Source organism: Orbicella franksi, chromosome 15 (assembly GCF_964199315.1).
Source record: "Orbicella franksi chromosome 15, jaOrbFran1.1, whole genome shotgun sequence".
NCBI lineage: Eukaryota > Metazoa > Cnidaria > Anthozoa > Scleractinia > Merulinidae > Orbicella > Orbicella franksi.
The window spans coordinates 2672722-2695321 of NC_138159.1; the positions used below are offsets into that span (position 1 = coordinate 2672722).

Genomic DNA, 22600 nt, shown 5'->3' on the forward strand with positions numbered 1-22600 from the left:
CGTCACCTTCCCGACACCACCACTAACTAGCATTTCTTTTATACTTAGAGCAAGAGTTTGGTCCACTCATCCTTGTGGTACAGTAGCCTCTAATACGCATGCGTACTAGGTGAGTGTCCCAGTTACAAGAAACCTAATGTATGTACGTCGTGATTGTAAGTAACTTATAAGTTCGTGTCGCTTTGAAACGAAGTTAAAACTTCGGGTTTCCCGACACGGAGGTATCAGTTACTTGTAAGTTGTGACTGTAGGTAACTAATAACTTCGTGTCGGGTAACCCGAAAAAACTTCGGATTCCCCAACACGGTTACTTATAGTCACGACTTACAAGTAACTGATGCCTCCGTGTCGGGAAACCCGAAGTTTGAACTTCGGCTTAAACCGACACGAAGTTATCAGTTACTTACAGTCACGACGTACAGTACATTAGGTTTCTTGTAACTGGGACACTCCCCTAGTACGCATGCGTATTGGAGGCTACTGTACCACAAGGATGGGTGGACCAAACTCTTGCTATAAGTATAAAAGAAGTGCTAGTTAGTGGTGGTGGCGGGGAGGTGGCGGTGTTCCACATCAATTTTTGCCTTCCTTCCAAGGTTGACAATTTTTCTTTGGCGACTTCTTAAAACTTCTCATTTTCAAAGCATGTGAGAGAAAGAGGTCGCAAGTGAACTTTACATATACAAACGTTTCCCGCCAAAAGACTTAGAAAAAATTTTATTATAAAATATGATATCAAACGCGCATGCGTGCATGCAAAGTTGTACCACAAGGACGAGAGCTCAAAACTCTCGCTATAAGTATAAAAAAAATGCTAGTTAGTAGTGGTGGCAGGGAGGTGGCGTTGTTCCACATCGATTTTTGCTTTCCTTCCAAGGTTGAGAATTTTCCTGTCTGGTACTCATTTTTTGCGGGGCATTTGCAAGATTGTCTTTTGTCTTTCGCCTTTCCCCACATTGGTCATTTCAAAGGCATCTGAAATAGAAGAGAATGTGATTTAAAACATACAAATATTTCCCACCAATTAAGAGACTTAGAATATTATTCCAAAAGAACATGATCGTAACAACTTAGTTAGAAGCTACTTAGACTTATACAATACTTTCGATGACTTAACTTAAACAATATCTCCGAATTTTACATGCACTTGTACTTGATGTACCAAAACCGGCACAATCAAAACCAGCTATAGTGAGACACGTTTTCTTCACTTGAATTTCCATACTGTCGTTGCGCGATTTCTCAGAAAGAATATTTTCTTACACGTGTAAATCTGCATGTGGCTGCCCCTGAACCGGCACGATTCAAAATCGATCGTAGCGAAATTTGCTTTTATCTTCACCTTTGAAAAAGTACTGTTGACGTCTAATCAAGTTAACGGCCAAATATGCAACAAAAGGTTTCAACCGTTTAAAATCTGTCTAGTTCTGTACCTAAAATTCCTTACACACTCGTAAACTTGGGTTTGTTGAATGCCTTGATATGAACGAAATAAGATTACGTATAGCAAATATATAAACAATACGACTTACCCGAGTTTGCCTATCGCGTTCAGAGGATTCATTCGATAGCGTGCATGATGTCCTTGAAAGCCATCTTCTTAAACTTTGAAGCTGCTCGGTGTTGAAGCCTAAGGGAAACAAAAAGTAATAAAAAGAAGTTAATCTTATCCGACTGTCACTATTAACTTTCCGTATAAATTAAAATATAAGGCAAGAATAAACGCAAATAAGATGCAAATTGTGCCGTTCTTCCGTTCTGCGATAAACACATCACGCTTTTTTTTTTTCACAACAAGGCAATAAGCTATTTTTTAAAAAATATATATACATATATTTTCCAATTCGCAAATAATCAGCTCCCCTCTAACCTTTTTTACGACCAATAGTGATTATTAAAATTAGATTTTATCATCTCAGAACGCTGCGATAACTGTAAACATGACAAATTTATAATTATTTGCTTGTTCAACGTTTTAATACTTGAAAGCTGAAGATCATAAATTTTACGTTTGTATCTTTAGCGAGATAAAATTTCCACCCAAAACAAAAAAAAAAAACAATTAAGCACCAAAGTATTACATTATGTGCGCCGTTTAGGTACGTCACGCTGACCATTAGTGCGCGCAACTCGTGTGGTTATGTACTCAAGTTTTCCGCGCGAATTTGTATCAAGTCGAGTTGGCGCAATGGTTTGGTGCGCGCCTCTCGCTCCGGGACTAGACAGAGTCGCGAGTTCGAATCCCGATCCTGGCGTTCAGCAGTACTTTTTTTCCTTTTTAAAGCCAGAAATTAATTGAAAAAACCATCGTGTACCAATTTTTAAAAAATCAATTTTACAGTGCAAAATCCGATCGCCTACACTGAAGGAAAAACATCAAAGAATTTATCGTAAAATGTAATTTGCGTTCAACTATTTATAAAACCTATACTTTTTACACGGATGGAAAAGGACGCCAATATGAATTCTCCTGGCCAAACGAACCTGCTTCATGGTTCCAAAACTTTTATAGCTCGATGTATTCGATATTCTTATACTAAATACGCAGCAAAGTTCAGCCAATGTCGCAATGTTGGTCTAATGACCGGTTTCGTTATTCTCAGTAGTGAAATTTCTCTGCCGTTTTGCAACTTGAATTATGTAGCGGTAAAGCTAAATAAAAAATCTCAAAAAAGCTTTCAAGGTTGGTTCACGCTTCCTACAAAATCAATAAAATTGGCGGTTCCGCCGCCAAAAATCACTTGCGCGCGAGTCCCGCCAGCCACACGTTACATATGGTTCTGAGATTGTAAAACAGAACATTGCACTCCGGTCCACACGGTAGCACTGATATGTTATTTTGAAAATTCTCAAACTAAATTGCAATTTCAACCAACACTGACCAAATCGGATCCCGATCGCTGTTACAACCAAACCAAACGCCGTTGAAGTATAATGAACGTAGTACCACATGTACGCATATTGGACCTATTCGTAGCCATTTAAGATATCTAAGGGGGCTCACCTGTATTGTAGCGGAACCAATTATTATCACGTTTAACATCTCTGTTAAGTTGAACAACTTTGGTTTTAAAGCTGTGGAGGGTAAGAACATTATTTGAACAGTGTTTCCTTTTCATTTAGCGGGTTGATACTAACGCTAGCTCAGTTCAATCAATTTGTACCATGCTGATGCAGACAGTCTAACTTCAAAACCAGGCAAGTTTCTATTTGAACTGTTTTGATGTGAAAACCACGCTATGTTAAGGACACAGAAACACAGGGGCCGGAGAAAAAATATACTTGGAGAACCCAACTCCTTTGCAAGTCAGTTCTCACACCCATCGCTCTGCATTTCTCTCTAACAAAATTTTTCGCCAACAAAAATATCATTCTAACAGCACAAGATTTGTAACAAGACAATTTACAGCATCTTCGGATAATGCAAAGACGCCAACCAACCAAACAATTTTCTTACAACCATTGTGCAAGTACTTTAAAGTAATATTTTCTTTTAGATGTGCGTGCAGTTTCGATCATAAAACCTACAGGTAACAACCTGTTTCTGGCATAGGGTTAGGCTTATAAGGGAGAGACCCCTGGGTTTGCCAGCCAGCACAACTTTGGCTGAGTGACCCATCTTTCAAGGAGCAGGTCTCTTGCTACCCTCATGTGACATCATATCTCGAAATCTGACTCAAACCTGCATTGATAATTAGTCTGAAATCTCTCTTAATTATTTATCGATATTTTTTTGCCATTAAAACAGCAAGCAGGTGACCGTTTTCGTCCAATTAACTGATTCTGGCTACAGAATTTTGTCACAGATTTTAAATCCGGTAAACTTGGGCTAGTTAAACGCGCTGATTGAGGTAACATTCAGCATAGCTGATCAAATAATCAAATCCACAGTAAATGTTAGCAACATAACTTACTTGAGTTTGTCTCTCTTGTTAACGAAAAATGTGAGTGGAACTTTTTCAACAGTGTAAATGATGCTTTGGAAAGTCACCTTCTTGAACATTTGAAACCAGCCACCGTTGATACCTGAAAGAACAAGATAAGAACCTTTATTTAAGTGTCAAAAACAAAAATGTTTTACCTTTATTCCACTTCCCTATCAAATTCCCTATCAGACGAAGAATAAACACAAGACGCAAATTTTTTAACGTAAACACATCTACTATAATTGTTTGTGTTACACTACAGCAATTTAACTGACTACAATAAACTGATTTTAAATGAACAGTTCTGAAGCGCGAACTAATAATCAATGCCACGTTGACTTTTCTATGACCGTCACTAATAAAATTTGCCTTAAATTCAGTACACAATTACAAATATATAATTGTCTTTGCCATGATTTACATACATGTACTTCAAAGCTGGGTTCATAAACTTATCATCCCAAGATAGACTTGCGCAAAAAGAAAAATATATAACATTTGAAATATACAGTATGATGTGTGCTGTGATCGAATAGCGGCTGCATTTTTTAGTTATCTGACTCAATGATTGGCTGTCAGGTATACAATGCATTCTGACTGAATACTGTAGCCAATCGCTTTGCAGATACCACAACTGATTTTATGTTTTTTGTAATGCCTTTTACGAGCATGGTAAAATTTCTTGCAGAGTTGCATCCAAAACAGAACATTGTGTGCAGATCCACAGGACAGATTACACTTTAAATGAATGGTAACCCCAAATTTGGATCTCTAATTACCCCTCACTTCTTTTCTCATTCTTTTCCCACTTTTTCTTTTTAATTTTATTCACTTTTTCGTAGCTTTCTATTTTCCTATTTATTATTATTAATAATAATCATCATCATCATCATCATCATCATCATCATCATCATCATCATCATCATAATAATAATAATAATAATAATAATAATAAAACATTTGTAACTATTAATAGACTGGCCCGCCTAGACTAGCGCTAGCTATCCATGGGCCAGTCCAACTGTAAAATGGACATTGCCATGAATATAGTTAATTCATTTGGAGTATTGTCCGGTTTGCAATTAAATAAAAAGGAAACAAAAGCCTTGTGGATTGGTGCTTGGAGCAGAAATAAGATAGAGCCTTTAAAATTCCAGTGTCCAGAAGATCCCATAAAAATTCCTTAGAACTTACCTTTCCCACGATGCAGCTGCTAACAACAACAGTAATTTTTATGTCAAAATAAGGAAAATGGAAACGAAGCTTAATATATGGTGGTCGCGGGACCTGACGCTCTTTGGAAGAACTATGCTAGCAAAATCTCTAGGTTTGTCTCAGCTGATCTATACTGCCTCCATGCTTTCTGTCCCAGAAACAGCGATACAACAAACCCAAAGTAAACTGTTTGCTTTTCTTTGGAAGAATAAGAGAGATAAGATCAAGCGACAGGTTCTGCTTCGCCCCTTATCTAAGGGTGGGATAAGCTTTCCCTGCTTCAGGACTGTTATAAAAGCGTTAAGTCTCAGTTGGATAAGTAGACTCTTAAATAACACTCATGACACCTGGACGGCAATCCCTAATTACTACTTCGATAAACATGGCGGGCTCCTTTTTCTTCTAAACCATAATTACAGTGCCGAGAAATTAGACAGAAAAATCCCTCTATTTTATCGAGAACTCCTTGATCACTTTCAAGAACTGCGTAGCAATTACGAAGATCCCTTGAAACGCGAATTCATTTTGTGGAACAACAGAGATATAACTATAGAAAACAAATCGGTCTTTTGGAAGGCGTGGCGGGATAGTAATGTTCTTTTTGTGCAAGACTTGCTGAGCAATCAAGGTAATTATCTTTCACCACAAGAATTCAGCGATGAATGTAACATCAAAGTTAACTTTCTGCAATACTACCAAATCACCTCAGCTATTCCCGCTCATCTCAAAAGTTACGTATCAGTTCATATGGACCTTGGGGATCTAAATTCAATTTGCGAAAACTTCGATTTCCAACTATCTAAAGATATCACTCTCAATTTAAAGAAAACTCTCTGCAAGCACTTTTACAAACGTTTTGTAGAGGAAATCAAAACAGAACCTACTGCTATTAAATCATGGCGGAAAAACTGTCCTGAAGTTGCTGACAATTGTGTGAATTGTATCCGACACAGTTATAAAATCACTCGGGATAATAAGTTAAGACAATTCTATTTCAACTTGTAGCACAGAATACTAGTAACTAATAAAGAACTTAATCGATTTGGAATAACTGACTGTGTCAAATGTGTTCTGTGCGGTAAAAATGACTCTAGTGAACATGCATTCTTTGATTGTCAATCTCTCTTGAAATTGTGTGACGAGTCTCTTCAATGGTTCAATAGTTTACACCAAATCAATGTCAGCCTAACCTCGCTACAATGCTTTCTCAATTTACCAACACCAAACACCAATCTTTCTGATAACCAAACAAAGGATTTGCGTCTTCTTCTGTTATATGCGAAGCAATACCACTATGCTTGCAAAACAATGCAAAAGAAACAAGATACTTCTGAATTCACATCCAAATTTATTATCCAGCTTGAAATAGACAAATGACTTGACGTGACTATGTTGCCCCTTCCCCCAGCTATATACATTTGTACAAAGCTAGAGAGACATATTGCTTGTAATATTTACTATCGTATACGTTATCAACTATTTTTCATTAGGATATTATCAGTTGTAACAACCCTCTTTTTTGCACTACTTTTGTAATTTGTTGCAATATTGTGATATGTTTGTATCAATAAAACAAACTATAAAAAAGAAAAAAAAAAAGTACATTAAGGAATACAAAATGATTGATTGAATTATAACCAAACCGAACGTGGGTAAAGGGTAAGTAATTAAGGCTAGTTCCATATGTACACCTAGCAGACCTATTTCAAGACAATCTGAAGTTTCCAAATGAGACTACCTGTATTGTGGTGAAATGGATGAAAGATTGTCATGTTCAACATCCTTGGTCGTAAGGTTGAATACCTTTGGTCTTAAAATCCTGTGGAGGTTAAACATTTTATTTGAAGAATATTAATTAATCAATAAATTGTTAATATTAATGATAATAAATTATCAGTAATTTTAATCATTATTTAATTAGTAATTTTCTCCTCAGTTTGCAGGTCAGTACCAGCCATTTATTTGCCAGAAAATAAATAATAAGTAATCAAAACAGTGAATAAAATTGATTTAACACTTGGCAAAATCCTACTCAAAATAGTACATATACTAAGTGAGCTGAGTAGTCACATAAATTTTCAAATTTTATCTGGGTTGTAAGACTGAAGTCAGAAAAAAATAAATAGGTAAGTTAATTGAATTTTAAGAAAAGAGAAAACTAAAACTTTCTCAAGATCAGTTTCAATAATGCAAAAAGTTGAAATTCAAATCAGAGCAACAATCTATTAGACATTTTTGAACTGTTCTTTTGTAGTATCAGTTTCTTTTACACACAGGGAAACAAAGGCACCAGACAAAGGCAATATGAAATCAACTCCTGTACAGGTCAGTTCTTACACCAATCTCATGTGGAGTTCAAGATCAATTTTGTCTTGTACTCGCAATTTGAATATAAGACCAGTCTATGCTTCACAGATCAAGAAACTCAGAAAGAGATTTTTTGGTGGAACCAGCTCCCTTGTGGGCCAGTTCTTACACCCAACTCCTGTACAGAGCTCAAGATCCATTCAGTGCATGCAAAAAGTTCAATTGTTCCTAAACATGTTTTTTTTATCTTGCGCTGGCAATCTGGATATGGGACCAGTCTATGCTTCACAGATCAAGAAACTCAGAAAGAGATTTTTTGGTGGAACCAGCTCCCTTGTGGGCCAGTTCTTACACCCAACTCCTGTACAGAGCTCAAGATCCATTCAGTGCATGCAAAAAGTTCAATTGTTCCTAAACATGTTTTTTTTATCTTGCGCTGGCAATCTGGATATGGGACCAGTCTATGCTTCACAGATCAAGAAACTCAGAAAGAGATTTTTTGGTGGAACCAGCTCCCGTGTGGGCCAGTTCTTACACCCAACTCCTGTACAGAGCTCAAGATCCATTCAGTGCATGCAAAAAGTTCAATTGTTCCTAAACATGTTTTTTTTATCTTGTGCTGGCAATCTGGATATGGGACCAGTCTATGCTTCACAGATCAAGAAACTCAGAAAGAGATTTTTGGTGGAACCAGCTCCCTTGTGGGCCAGTTCTTACACCCATCTCCTGTACAAAGCTCAAGATCCATTCAGCGCATCCAGACAGTCCAATTGTTCCTAAACAAGTTTTTTTTTTTTATCTTGTGCTGGCAATTTGGAAGCGGGACCAGTCTATGCTTCACAGATCAAGAAATTCAGGAAGAGATTTTTGGTGGAACCAGCTCCCTTGTGGGCCAGTTCTTACACCCATCTCCTGTACAAAGTTCACAATCCATTCCACGTATGAAGACAGTCCAATTGTTCCTAAACAATTTTTTTTTCTCTTGTGCTGGCAATTTGGAATGTGGGACCAGTCAATGCTTCACAGATCAAGAAACTCAGGAAGAGATTTTTGGTGGAACCAGCTCCCTTGTGGGCCAGTTCTTACACCCATCTCCTGTACAAAGCTCAAGATCCATTCAGTCATGAAGACAGTGCTGGTTCTGAAACAAGTTCTTATTTTTCACCTTTTTTGTGGGACCAAGTCTATGCTTCACAGATCAAGAAAATAAGGGAGAGATTTTTGGTGGAACCAGCTCCCTTGTGGGCCAATTCTTACACCCATCTCCTGTACAAAGCTCAAGATCCATTCAGTCATGAAGACCGTGCTGGTTCTGAAACAAGTTCTTATTTTACACCTTTTTTGTGGGACCAAGTCTATGCTTCACAGATCAAGAAAATCAGGGAGAGATTTTTGGTGGAACCAGCTCCCTTGTGGGCCAGTTCTTACACCCATCTCCTGTACAAAGCTCAAGATCCATTCAGTGCATACAGACAGTCCAATTGTTCCTAAACAACTTTTTTTGTCTTGTGCTGGCAATTTGGATGAGGGACCAGTTTATGCTTCACAGATCAAAAAACTCAGGAAAAGATTTTTGGTGGAACCAGCTCCCTTGTGGTTCAGTTCTTACACCCATCTCCTCTACAAAGCTCACGATCCATTCAGTGCATGAACACAGTCCAATTGTTCCGTAAACAAGGTTTTTTTTTATCTTGTGCTGGGAATTTGGATGAGAGACCCATTGATGCTTCACAGATCAAGAAACTCAGGAAGAGATTTTTGGTGGAACCAGCTCCCTTGTGGGCCAGTTCTTACACCCATCTCCTGTACAAAGCTCAAGATCCATTCAGCCCATGAACACAGTCCAATTGTTCCTAAACAAGTTTCTTTTTTTTATCTTCTACCAGCAATTTGGATGTGGGACCAGTCTATGCTTCACAGATCAAGAAACTCAGGAAGAGATTTTTGGTGGAACCAGCTCCCTTGACCTTGTGGACCAGCTGTTCTTACACCCATCTCCTGTACAAAGCTCAAGATCAATTCAGCACTTGCAGACAGTCTAATTGTTCCTGAACAGGTTTTCTTAAAATCTTGCACTGTCTGGCAATTTGGATGAGGGACCAGTCTATGCTTCACATATCAAGAAACTGTGGTAGAGTTTTCGGTGGAACTGACCATAACCATATTTGTGTGACCTTACACTCTTTTATAAAATTGTCTTGGATTGATGGATAAATCAAATTTTCCTTGCCCCCTAATTTATTAACTAACTTGAAATAGTAAACAATAATTTATTGAAATAGTCTCTGTCAGAAAAATTGGAAAGAAATTTTCTCAGTCAGTTAAAACAAATTGCAACAGGACCAGGCCATATTTATATTATTCTGGGTTTGACAACTTCACAATAATTTACACATAAAGGCTGCAGCAGTGTAGTGTTTTGTGATATACAGGATGAAGTTGGGCAAATACTTAACTGAATGCAATTGTGTTTCTTGGTATCTAGTCACAGAGAACATTATCACTTGAGCTCTTTTCTCCTGATGGAGGAAAACAAATGAAAGATATTTATAAACTGCACGTAAATAATATCTAATTAACCCAAAGGAATACATGTAATATTGTATACTACACATGCCTTACAGGCTTGGGAAAGGTGCCTTGGGAAAGGTGGAGCCAAGCAAGATATGAGCCTCAAGCAGCCCATACAGGTATCCATGGCAACACTGCTAGCAGCAACCACCAGGCACTGTAATACTGACAGAATCAGCGGAGATACTTATTACCCACACATGTATATTTACTGTCAGCTGTGAAAGGAAAGGAGGCAGGGTGAAAAAGCATGCTACAAACATGAATGGCACTCAAAGCAAACTGCAAGTTCTTCCACAGCTAGCAAGCAACAGTCTTAAGTCCTGAAAAATCCTGTATGAGACCCCACAGAGCATGCCCCCCCCCCCTGAAAGGTTGCTGACCAGCACAAGCTCAAGTCAAACGTTGCCTAAATTACATTTAGCCACATAGTGTATCACTTGACCAATATATTTACAATAAATTATGAAAATATCCTCAAGAGAACTGTGTTTAGTTTAAAAACATTACATGTAACTGCTCAAGTGAAGTCTTAATTCAGAAACAAGTGGCGACGTAGACCTTCTACATGCAAAGTGAGAGCCTTTAACAATGTGTATGAATGCAAAAGAAGTGATTTCACCTGAATTGAAACATTTTAAGACATCACGATTTCTACTGGCTACAAGAGCTTTGTGAGTCTAGGGAAAGAAGTGGTCAATATCCTAAATACATGTGGCCAGTAAATCCATGTGATCTAACTCAACAGTCTGGGCACAGGAAAAAGAACAAATTGAATTCCAGGATGGGTAAATCAAAGTTTTTTCATTCAATTTGTCCTGTGTTACAAACGTGAATCAGTTGAAAAAAGGTTTTTATCTGAGACATCATCTTGTGCAAAAGAGTTTGAAAAACTCAAGTATTCGGGAAGAGATTTGTTCAATTCAAAACTTGGTTTACACAAGCAGCTACGTTAAAATATCTTTTTCAGATTTTTTTACGCGTAAGAAATGAATTGGCGTTTTTACTTTCAAGTTTTTTGCACGAGATGATGTTCAAAAAAATTTTGGCGGAAATTACAAGGGAGCCATTTTGAATTTTTTGTCCAGAAAGTTGTCAGGGGAAACGCTTTGCAAATTCTTCCAAATTTTCCCGCCAAAAGTCTATATAGGGCACATTTTTTAGTGACACCTTTTTAACAATTTAATTGATTTCCATTAACTAATTAACTTGTAATTAGACAATACTTAAGGCGAATAAAAGTGATTTTCACACTTAACAATTGTGTGTGTTTATTGAAATATTTTATTAAAGATAATAAAGATTACAATGAAAATTGTTTATTGACTAGTTATTACACTAATAAACAACATCAAGTAGAGCAAACACAAAGCAAAAATATATTTTATTGTTTATTATTTCTTTAAGTTTAAAATTACTTACTAATAAAGAAAATTTTTAAAAAAAATGGTGCATGCGTATTTTAATGCCCATATTTTTTCTAAGTTTTTTGGCAGAAAAAATAAAAATTTTTAAACAGAACTTACTTACAGCAACTATAGAAATTAAAAAAAAAAAAAAACGGCGCATGCGTATTTTGGCGGGAAAAATAAAAATTTTTCAACAGAAGTTACTTAAAGCAACAATTGAATTTTAAAAAAAAATGGCACATGCGTATTTTGGCGCCCGTATTTTTTCTAAGATTTTTGGCGGGAAAAATAAAAATTTTTCAACAGAAGTTACTTAAAGCAAGTATTAAATTTAAAAAAAAAAAAACGGCACCTGCATATTTTGGTGCTCGTATTTTTTCTAAGTCTTTTGGTGGGAAAATTGAACACGGTCAAACCAATGTTATCAAGGAAACAACTTTTACGGAAAAAAAAATGACATAACACTGGCTTAGAAATTGTTTTTATATCTTACAATAAATTTCTGGCAAAGTTTTTATTTCACAAACTATTTGAGAAACTGATCAACAAAGTTTTGATTTCACAGCGTTTTACTTGCATGAGGGATTTGAAAACAAAGATCTCTAAAAATTTTTAATTCCCAGACAATTCAAAAGAGTAAAAAAGATTCTCCGTCTTTAAACAGAAGAAAGATCCGTACGGCAGTAAAAAAGAGACAAAAAAGATGAAAGCAAGAAATTGAACTGGTACATGGTAGAAACCATAATTTTGTAACAAACACTTAGTCAAGTTGATAGGAACTTGGTGAGCCTTTGTTACAAAATTATAGCTTCTACTTTGTACGAGCCCAACTTCTTGCTTTAACCCTTTGGGCCTCCTTCTCACTACCGTATGAATCAGTTTTGCCGTCTGCATTTTGTGATACTGATAACAAACTGTTCCTATATTTTTGGCTTCCAAGACAATTCAAAATCATGGTAGTAACGATGGTGCTTGCCTTATGAAACTATTTGAATTTTTAAATGGAAATGAAATTTCGAGCTTCAATTCTTCTCAAATAATCTTGAAGCAAAATCTCATTAAGTTCTCTATTCTACCTCTAACTATATCCTTCTTGGTTGATCCTGACTTGAGGAAGATACATGTTAAGCATCACAGCATCCGGCAACCTGCATGAAAATAAAGCAAAACGACAATCAACAAATGCTTCCTTACAAAAAGAATATCAACTTTTTTCTAAAGGGAAAATGAAACATTTTGATTAACAGGATTGCGTTACGAGATGACCAAAGTAATGTAATGTGACGACCAACGTAACGCAGCATGACAGTTAAAAGTAAACAAAGTTCCACCTGACAGCCAGCAAACTTAAAACATGTTTATATAACATTAAGGCTAATTTTCAATCAGCCTGGTGTAACAAACAAGGAAAAGGCTTTGTTACTTAAAACAGTTTAAATGTATTAAATCTAATGGAGCCCTGTAGTACAATACAACACAAAAAGAGATCAACCCATTCAGCATGATTGAATTTAAAAAATGGATTAGATTTTATGTAAAAATCAGATTTTACGTAAAAATCGGTTTTCATGTGGAGAAAAACTGAAAATGTGGGCACTTTTGGTCAATTAAAAACCTAGCGAGCAAATTTTATGCCTGTTTATACCTAACTTTCGTAAATTTCCTTCCGGGCTAAAAAGCAACTCGTTTTATGTTTTCTGCTGATTTTACTTCCAGTCCGATGTTCAAAACGTGAAATCTCCTTGCTGATAGCCATACATTATCCTGGAGATGGTACTGTTACTGTTATGACAATGAGGTTGCACTGGTCTCATAGTAATATCCATGCAGTCATCTTACGAACAAAAGGAAAGGGATCTTCCGTTTATTGTGATCAGCAGTCCAGGGAGGAACCCCCATATAAATAGGACAGGGGTGCTTGTCATACCTTTTAGACATTAAAAATTTAAAGCAGTCTTGGCACCTCTCGGGGTGAACAGCAGGAGCTTTCATGGTACCTTTTAGGGTATTGAGCCAAAACAATATGACAGAAGATAATGCGTTGTTTTAGAATTGGTACATGTACCTCCTAGGACTGAAAAAAATTTCAAGACATGCCCACAAAGCAGGATCTTGGTTCATGTACCTCTTAAAGGTTTTTTTCAAAATTTCCGACGAGCACCCCCGTCCTTTTTATACAGGAGTCCCCTCCTGGGGGGAGACGAGACAGGAACATCTGTAGTCAAAAATCTTTAACCTTCTATGTCTACAAATTGCAAATGACTTAGTACCAAATGAAAAATGCTGCAGAGTAATATTGAATTAAAACATATCATGGGCTAAAATTAGCATACCAAGAAGTAAAAACCTCTGAATTTGAAAAAGGTATCTCCTCAGTGCAATGCAATGCCATTTGGTTGGAATTATCATATTTCTGGAAATCACAACTTTCATACTTACTGTACATGTGGTGTTCAGTGAAGTAAAATTCTGGCTGATATGCTGCTTTTGACAGCACACAAAAAATGTTTTATTAACGCATCTTATAGAAACTGTAATCACAATAATTGTCCCTATTTCTGAATACTCAGTGTTGTTTATTACTGACGATTTGTTCTCCATCTGCCTCAAATGTTCAGGATAACCCTAAAATCCACCACAACTTGGCCACAATTCAATAATTAGAACAGGGTGCAGTAGGGCCATGGAACTCCCATCTATATGAATTAGCAACTATATATTTCATGCATTTTTTTGGTTTGAGCTTATGGGAAAAGGAGAGTTTTTCAAGTTTGAAAACTTGACTTCAATTTTGCACTTTGAATGAGTAAGATCTGCTTACAAGTACTTATTGTTGTGCTATATATATGTTTGAAAACTCTCTACTCTGGTATCCAGTTTCTAATTCAGAGTTTCTCAGAACATAGTTAGTAGCTATGCTCAGAACATTACGCTCAATCCTAACCAAATCTGTTTTCGATGTTTCCTATTGTTTCTGCTTGTTTGGTGAATTTGCAGAAGTTTTTGAAAGGAAAATCTGACGGAAAAAAGTAGCTTAATATTTGCATTGTGCAGCCCATGCACTTTCAGGTTCAATTAATTCAAGTCGGTGTTTTCAATTTTCAACAAATCTTGAAAACAATTTCTTTCACTATCTTTTGTGCTGATATGCTACAACTTCTTTTCAACAGACTGCAAAAATGAAACAGTCAAGAGTAGTTTTTGAGAACTCACACAAATTAAAACGAAATTGCCATATATTCGGGTTGATTAAAAATAGCCCTACCATAACTTTGCTGATTATCTCTGCTGTCTTCAGATATTTCCAGCTAACATATTAAATATGTTCTCGCTCATTTAGCGTAAACATAAAAAACAAACTAGAGATATTGTATGGGTTCAATTTACTTTTTTTACATGAAATTGGAGAAGTCCAGTTGGTCACGTTTAGCTACAAAACATGTATCAGTGAGCGCTCTTTATATTCATTAACAACAACAATTGGATGTTTATGCAAACAAAACTGAGCAGTATTCACAGAATGATGTAAACTTATTGTGCCTTGATGAAACATCAAGTACTGTTGATTCCAATTCAGGTGAAACTCAAACGTGCAAAATTTTATTACTTTTCCATTCTAATAGACTCTAAAGAGAAATCCTCACAAGCATGTGGCAAGAGGAGGGAAACTTTGAAGTTCTGTCAAATGCTGAGCACTATATCCAGATATATTTTGCTATTTTTTGTTATGTTATGGAAAAGCTCTTGACCTTCAACATAATTACTTAAAATCTAAGAATGGAGTAATGTGAAGTTTTCATTGGTAAAAGAAGCAGCAGAATAAAATTAAACTTGGTCATGATAAGCGTGACATACAGTTGTGCACCTAAATTCAACACTATCTCACTTTACTCATTAAAAATACTTAGCAATATCTCAGCAGACATAAACATATCAAGTTGTGGGTGAAAAGCATCAAAAAACCTTTTAAAATTATGCCACTACTGGCCCAAAATAAAGAAAGCCTGATTTCTGGTTCATCAAGAGGAGATTTTTGGCAGCCATTCTAATCACACCGAAGCACAGAATGAGCGCTTGTGCCAGTCCTACTCTGCATCACACATTGCACAAATTGAGCAGACTGCCTGTTTCATTGCCAGACCTTTTTCTGTTCTGATTAGACCATTTATATTGAGTCATTGTTATAATCAGTTAGCCACAACAAGCAAGAAGTTTCTTTGCAATTTATTTTTGGGAGGGTCATAAACATTGTACAAAAATTGTTATTGTTGTCTATAACAAGAAATAAAGACATGCTTTTGTAACGTATTCTTCCTGAAATTTGATCTACAATTTGAAAAATTGCTGGGTTACTTTTCAAGTGAAAAATTATCTTGAGCCATACCCTTAAAAATGTACTCTGGTACCTCTAAAGGATGTTTTAAAAATTTCCAGCAAGCATTAATTTTATAAGGAGGTTCCCCACTCAGTCTTAAAGGGTAGAATGCAGAAACTACAGTACATGTACAAGCAATCAGCTAACCTAATCGGTGTACGTCTTCTGAAGCTGTCCAGCCTTCTCCCCCCAAAAATGGTCAGTTGGCTCTTACTAGCTTTTTTCATTCCATGCTTGACATTTTTCTGAAAGAAAGTAAAATAATAAATAAATGCTGGGTAATATCTTAGATAGTATTTGTCCTTCACTACTGCTGACATCCATGTATAATGATTATACAAAGTCACATAAGGTATGGTCCTTACTGTGCCTTTCAATAACATGCAGACTCTAAAATTCAAAGATCAACCCACAAATGCCTTTTTTGCTACTGTCCATCAAATGTTCGGTGGCTCCTCCCAGCTTCCAACTACTGCCGAGCGCGCAGTAATCAAATTGTTGAGCACAGTTCAGACAACGAAACAGTGCTCGGCAGTAGTCAAAAGCCTGGATGAGCTGCTGAACATTTGATTGATAGTAGCAAAAAACGCATCTGTCGGTTGAGCTTTCAATTTTAGAGTCTGCATGTTATTGAAAGGTGCAGTAAACACATAAATTGTTAACCCTTGGACATGCAAGGGATTGGGGTGAATGTAGCCTCCTAGATTCAGACACTCTTTTGGCCTATCACACACTCCTCCTCAGCAATGGTCTGCTGAAATGAATGGGCTATTCATATAGACCAATCTCAGTACACATCTAAATCCTGGAAGTGTACTGAAGGTCTGCTTTTTGCAACTTTTAAAACACGCCACAAACAAAACATAACTGTGCCTTGCCCTTAAGTGTTTAACAGATTTAAAATTTTCATTTGAAATCCTTGGACTTGACCTGAACGACACTGTACACTAGCTACATTGTTAACCTACTTAAAACAAGCAGAAATAACTTTACCTTATTAAGATATTTATTTTATTTGAATTGTTACAATAATAAGCCACTTGTAACACTTGGTATGTATAGACAACACATTTGTAAGCCTTTACTTTGAAATCTCATGATGCATTCGATCAGGTCAGCCAAACATCTACTAAATACTGGAATTCTCATTCATGAGTAAACACTGGAAAATTGTTCCCTCCCAGGGCAGGCTGTTCCAGTTTTGACTGGAACCAGACTATGACACTGTGAGATACATGTAGCACTGATCTCTCTAGTAATATCCATGCAATCTTCAGCTATCTTTATGTTCAAAAGGCAAGGGATCTTCCATTCATTTCAGTGAACTTTTGTTGGGGAGGAGGGTGTGATCAGACAAAAGAAGGTCAACATCCGAGGCTAGGGTAGATGTCATTCCCCTGATGTTTTTCCAAATGTTGAAAAGTGTTTTAAGTCTGGAAGCTAGAGCTTTCTTGAGCTGTGCGTTCATCCACTGGGGATATGTGCCCATAAATGGGTGTGACAACCGTTCGTCAACTGTCAACAAGGAATCTCTTTTAGTAAAATTGAACCTACCAGACAACTGTGGCTGAATTGTTTCCATGGGAGAGTACTCTGCACCAAGTTACAATGACGCACACATCAGTGAAGACATCTGTGGAAAAGCGTGATATAAACATATTTTAGTAAAGTAACATTTTTTTGGTTGTTTGGGTGTCTGGAAAACCCGAATAGTGAATAGCCGTGAATAGGTAACAGCGAATAGTCCCGAATAGTGCGAATAGTCTTGAATAGTGCAAATAGTGGTGAACAGTCGTGAAAAGTAGCGAATAGTGACGAATACAGGTAGTCGTCAATGGTCACCGCTTTAGATCTAATATCCTGCCTTAATTAATTATCCAAATAAGCAACAGAATTTCAGTGAATTTATTACCTTTTCTTCTCCAGACTCAGGCTAGGGCTGTCCATTGCCGACATTAAGAAAACAGAAAACACAAGGATAACCTAATAAAGACATATTTACGCTTTTGTAGCGGTTAAAACAGAAGAAATTATGTTTAGAAACACCTTTTGTCCTGATAAGTGTCTCTGCTTTTTAGCGGGAAAATCCCATCCTATGTTGCTGCAAGATTGACTGCGAGATACTGGGTACCCTATTTGTTATGATTTGGCACTATTCAAGACTGTTGGCCACTATTCGCACTATTCGAGACTATTCGCACTATTCATACTATTTGCTATTCGCTATTCTGGACTATTCACTGTTCACTATTTGCGACTATTTGCTATTCGGGTTTTCCGAACACCCTGGTTGTCCTGGTAATTGTGATTGATGGCAACCAAAAATACACTAGGGAAGATATTTGTTTACAAACATTGTTTTTATTATTTAAATGTTCAAAGCGTTAAACAAAAGAATTCTTTGTTTCACCAGCCAATAGTTCTCTGGTTTGCATATTAATAACAATATTATTGGTGACATCACTGATATCTTTGTTATTGAAATTCAATGTTATTGACAGGCACAGTGAGAAAGGTTATTAATTTTTTACATGTTAATTTCTGAGACAAAGTTCTAAAGTTTTTGAAGAGATGGTTTTAACGTGAGTTTCAAGGTTAAGGACAATACATTTGTGAAAAACAAATTTGATACATCTGGGCATAGATCTGGGTTTTAAATTTGCCGCCATTTCTAAAATTCAAATTACCGGCTCGTTGGCTGGTTTTCCAAGCAAACTTAAAAAATTTGTCCGGCAAATTATAACAGCGTGCTTATTAGAAACATAACCAAACGCTGGTTTATAAAATATACCCGAGCTAAAACTAAATCTGCTTGAATCAATGAGACAACCTACCTTACGCATGAACAATATGGCGGCTTCTCAATTCCCATAGTCTATTCTCTTTCTGTGATTACTAGAATTGAGAAAAGGCAACCAGATTACAATATGACTTCCATATGTTAATACAGTCTTCATAAAATGAGATAAGAAAGCTCATTTTAAAACTTACCAAGAAGTTAATAACCATTTTCACATATCCACCACGAATTCTCCCAAGTTGGACGATCGATAGGTATTGTGGGATATTTTTTCCTTGGCTTCCCTTCCCCAGCACGTGCATGAGGCGTATTTGATGGATTGACTTTCGAATTCGCATCAACTTGCGTTCCCTTGCTTTTCCCGTTAGTTCTGCTTTGTGATTCCCTTCGCTATAACCTTCAGGAAGTTCTCTTATGCGTTTCAGTGCCGTCTTCCGATGTTTCGTCTTTATTCCATTGGGGACCCTTGCACAATACTTGTTCGTCCCCGGACCTTCTCAGTGCATTGTCTCCGCGTTCCCTCCCCTGGAGTCTGCCCTTTTTAAAAGGTTGGGGATGCTCATGATCTCGCTTAGGGGGGTAAATCAAGGATTTTGGTCTGGTTTTCACAAGCGACGCAAGCACAAGCGCAAGCACAAGCGCAAGCACAAGCGCAAGCACAAGCGCAAGCACAAGCGCAAGCAATAGGGATGACTCAAGTGAAAACGGAACTCGACGCAAACACAAAAGCATCCGAACATTCCGAACTGTTTAGGCGCGAGGTAATCTGCATCCAGTGTTTTCAATGGCCAAACATAACCACGTGTAGTAATTATCCTTGTGCCTGTGTTATGCCTGAGCGGTATTTCGTATTCACTTGTTGCAGCGCAAACGCAAGCATAAGCGCAAGCACAAGAAAAAGGAAAAATTTTGATCTTTGTGCTTGGGCTTGCGCTTGTGCTTATGCCTGCGTCGTGGCCGTTTGTGCCTGCGCTTGTGCTTCCGTCGCTAGTGAAAACCGGGCTTTAGGGTGTTCAAGACGAAACACCACTATTCCGCAGCCATCAAAGTATTTTTTAATAAAAGAAATAATAAAAAAAACTGTCATTTCTGTTTGCTGCGTTTGCTTGTTTGCTGCATTTCTCGCACGTTGCACTATACCCGCCGATGTGATCCTCGCGCGTTTTACCGTTTTACCTCAGTTCGGGTTTACTTTTCGCCTCGCGTTCTCCCCCATACTTTCCTCCGTGCATTTGGCTATACGCTCCCTCTGGTTCCAGTGCGTTATTTCAACGTTCCTTGATCTACCTTAGGCTTTCCCCCTTTCTTTACCTGTTCTGTCCGTGCATTTTGTCGTTCCTCCTGACCCTATGACTCTGCCAAAAAAAAAAACAACGACCTCTGGGTTTTAACCTACAATGCAATTAAACTTAGGACGACATCTAACCTTGTCCGACAGCCAACTTTGGCCAACTTTAGCTTACATGTTCCAGCGACATTTTTCTTTATGTGACATGCCCGTTTTTGCGAAAACAAAAAGACCTCTGGTGGGGACACAATTTTGTCCCTGCAACATGATGCATGAGATTCAGTTCGTTTGAATTTGTGCATCACGAAGCAGGGACAAAATGACCTCAGTTTTCAATATCGCATCGTGTGCGCTGCTCTTGCAAACTGTCCCCGCTACAGCATAGAAATGAACCTGCTTCGTGTGCACCAGCTTAGACATAGACATAAACATACTTTATTTAACGTGGACAAGTACACACTTAGCTGTTCGCTAGTTTCCAGGTGTTCCACGATTTAAATTAGGTAATGTACAACGTTATAGGAGCTTAAAAAAAGGTATTTACATCAAGCTAATTTAAAAATCACTGAAAAAAAAACCCGAGCTAAAAACGATAAGCGATAAGCTTGCATACTCTCCCTGCAACATGCGTTCTATGCGTACACACAAAGGGACTTGTTCCCGCCTCACGTCACCACAACATGTTCCCCAGTGTGTGAAGACCTTTATCACCCTCAGGGGCGTAGCTAGGGGGTAGGGTCCTGGGGTGTCCGCGCCCCCCCCCCCCATTTATAAGCCTTTTTCAAGCAAACAACCTACAACAGGTGGCGAAAACGACATGACAATCTGGTGAGTACCCACAGCGTGACCCCCCCTCCCCCCCTCTCCCCTTTGAAAAATCCTGGCTACGCCCCTGACCCTTTGTAACGTAGAGCCTCTTATCTTTAGGTCTGTTTCCTGGTTTGGCCGAAGGTGCAGCATAGAGCTTGGAGTGAGCACTGGCATCTCCACAACTTCCTCTAGGTGAGTTAGGGGACGACCATTTATGGCAATTTCTACATTAAGGACGACGTCACAGGATGGGTGTCGTCTCGCTCAGGGCCAGTTTAAATCAAGGATTTTAGTCTGACTAAGGGTGTTCAGGAGGCCACGCCCCTAATTTTTGCCGTCAAAGTATCCTTTTTCTTTCAGAGGATGCACTCGAAGAAATAATAAGAACAACGCTGTCATCTCCGTTTTCTACGTATGCTTGTTTGTCACATTCCTCGCGCGTTGCACTATATTCCTCTATGTACCTCTCCGTTGTAGCCCTCGCGCGTTTTTTCTCAGTTCCTTTATGTTTCGCTTCGCGTTCTCCCCTGTACTTTCCTCCCTGCATTTGGCTATGTTCCCTTTGGTTCCCATGCGTTATTTCAATGTTCCTTGATCTCTACCTTAGGCTGCTTGACTTGTGCAGACCGTGTGCTTTTTCGTTCCTCCGAGTTCCTAACCTTGTAACTCAGAGCTTAAACCTGGAACTGATCTTAAGACATCTAACCTTGTCCGACAGCAACCTTGTTCTGGCAGGCAGTCCGGCCGTGCACATGGGCTTCAGACGTGACCCCCACCTCACCCCTACCCTCTTCGTAATCTTTGGGTTCTTTATGCGTTTACCCGTCCGTTAGAACGTCCGACTCTGAATATTGTACCATCCAAATTTGTCCAACATCCATCCGAACACCAAACGTTCTTAGTGGCTTTCATACGCTCTCTCTACATTTGCCGAGTCCCCAAGAGGTTTTTTTTTTTTTTTTTAACTCTTTACACCTTGCGTCTTATTTGCACATTGCGTCCGATCCGTCCGATCCGTCCTTTCCGTTCTACGTTTCCGTGGGATCCTCGTTTTCCGTGGCACATTTGAGGTGCCTTTCCCGGGTGTTTCTACTGCGGTTTCGCGAGTATATGGAGCTTTCCATACTTCCTCCTTCACCCTGAACCTAACCCTCGCCTTAAAATTAAACCTGGGCCGACACTTAAATGGGTAACACCCAACTTTGGCTGACACCAAACTCTGGGCTACACCCAACGCTGGCACGAGTTTTCACCTAGGATACCCACGCTTCGCCGTAAGTTCCCGTATGCGTTTTCTTGCCTGTTACCCCGGCGTGTGCTCCCTCGGATATTCCCCACCCGTCAATACTCCCAAAAGAAAGAAACACGAAACTAATTCACGGTAATAAATGAACTTCTTCAGTGCCACGGCTGTGTGGAAAACTTAGTATATAAAAGCAAAAGAAAGATCCAAAACTTGGGTTTGTAATCAAAAAGAGATGGTTCGAGCCGTTGCAAAGACTTCTCTTTATTTGCCATGTCAACTTCTTTACATCTCTTTTAACCACATGATGCATGGTTAAAAGACATAAAATAATTTATCTAGTTAATAAATAATTATATACTCGGTAAAAAGGAAAATATTCAGCATTTCTAAGACCTAAATGGTTGTTTAATTTCTCCATACTAAGCTCCGTACACTTACTATTAGTATCAGTGGGGAGAACTTGTTGCAGTATCAAGACAACTGGCGATCAGTTTGTTATTCTGCAAAGTTGATTAGATGCTGCATGTAGTTTTCGCTTAAAAGATCACTCGTGTGGCCAAATAAAACATTTGATATATTTTTTAAAATTCTTTTTTGGGAAAAAATAAAACAAATACTAGTATATGAAAGTACCACAGAATAACTTTCATTTG

The 22600-nt window shown here is 38.0% G+C and overlaps 1 long non-coding RNA gene across 2 annotated transcripts; it reads right to left on the reverse strand.

Moving 5' to 3' along the window:
* Position 1: 1 nt before the first annotated feature.
* On the reverse strand, positions 2 to 18843 carry LOC145469080 (uncharacterized). Of its 2 annotated transcripts, XR_014042272.1 has the most exons (8): positions 18795 to 18843; positions 18638 to 18698; positions 17358 to 17436; positions 15951 to 16048; positions 12505 to 12576; positions 9258 to 9967; positions 1533 to 2274; positions 2 to 975 (listed from the first exon to the last, which is right to left on the reverse strand). It is a non-coding gene; the product is annotated as an uncharacterized LOC145469080 (long non-coding RNA). The 2 variants fall into 2 exon arrangements; XR_014042273.1 differs by lacking the exons at positions 18638 to 18698; positions 18795 to 18843 and adding an exon at positions 17716 to 18399.
* Positions 18844 to 22600: the final 3757 nt, after the last annotated feature.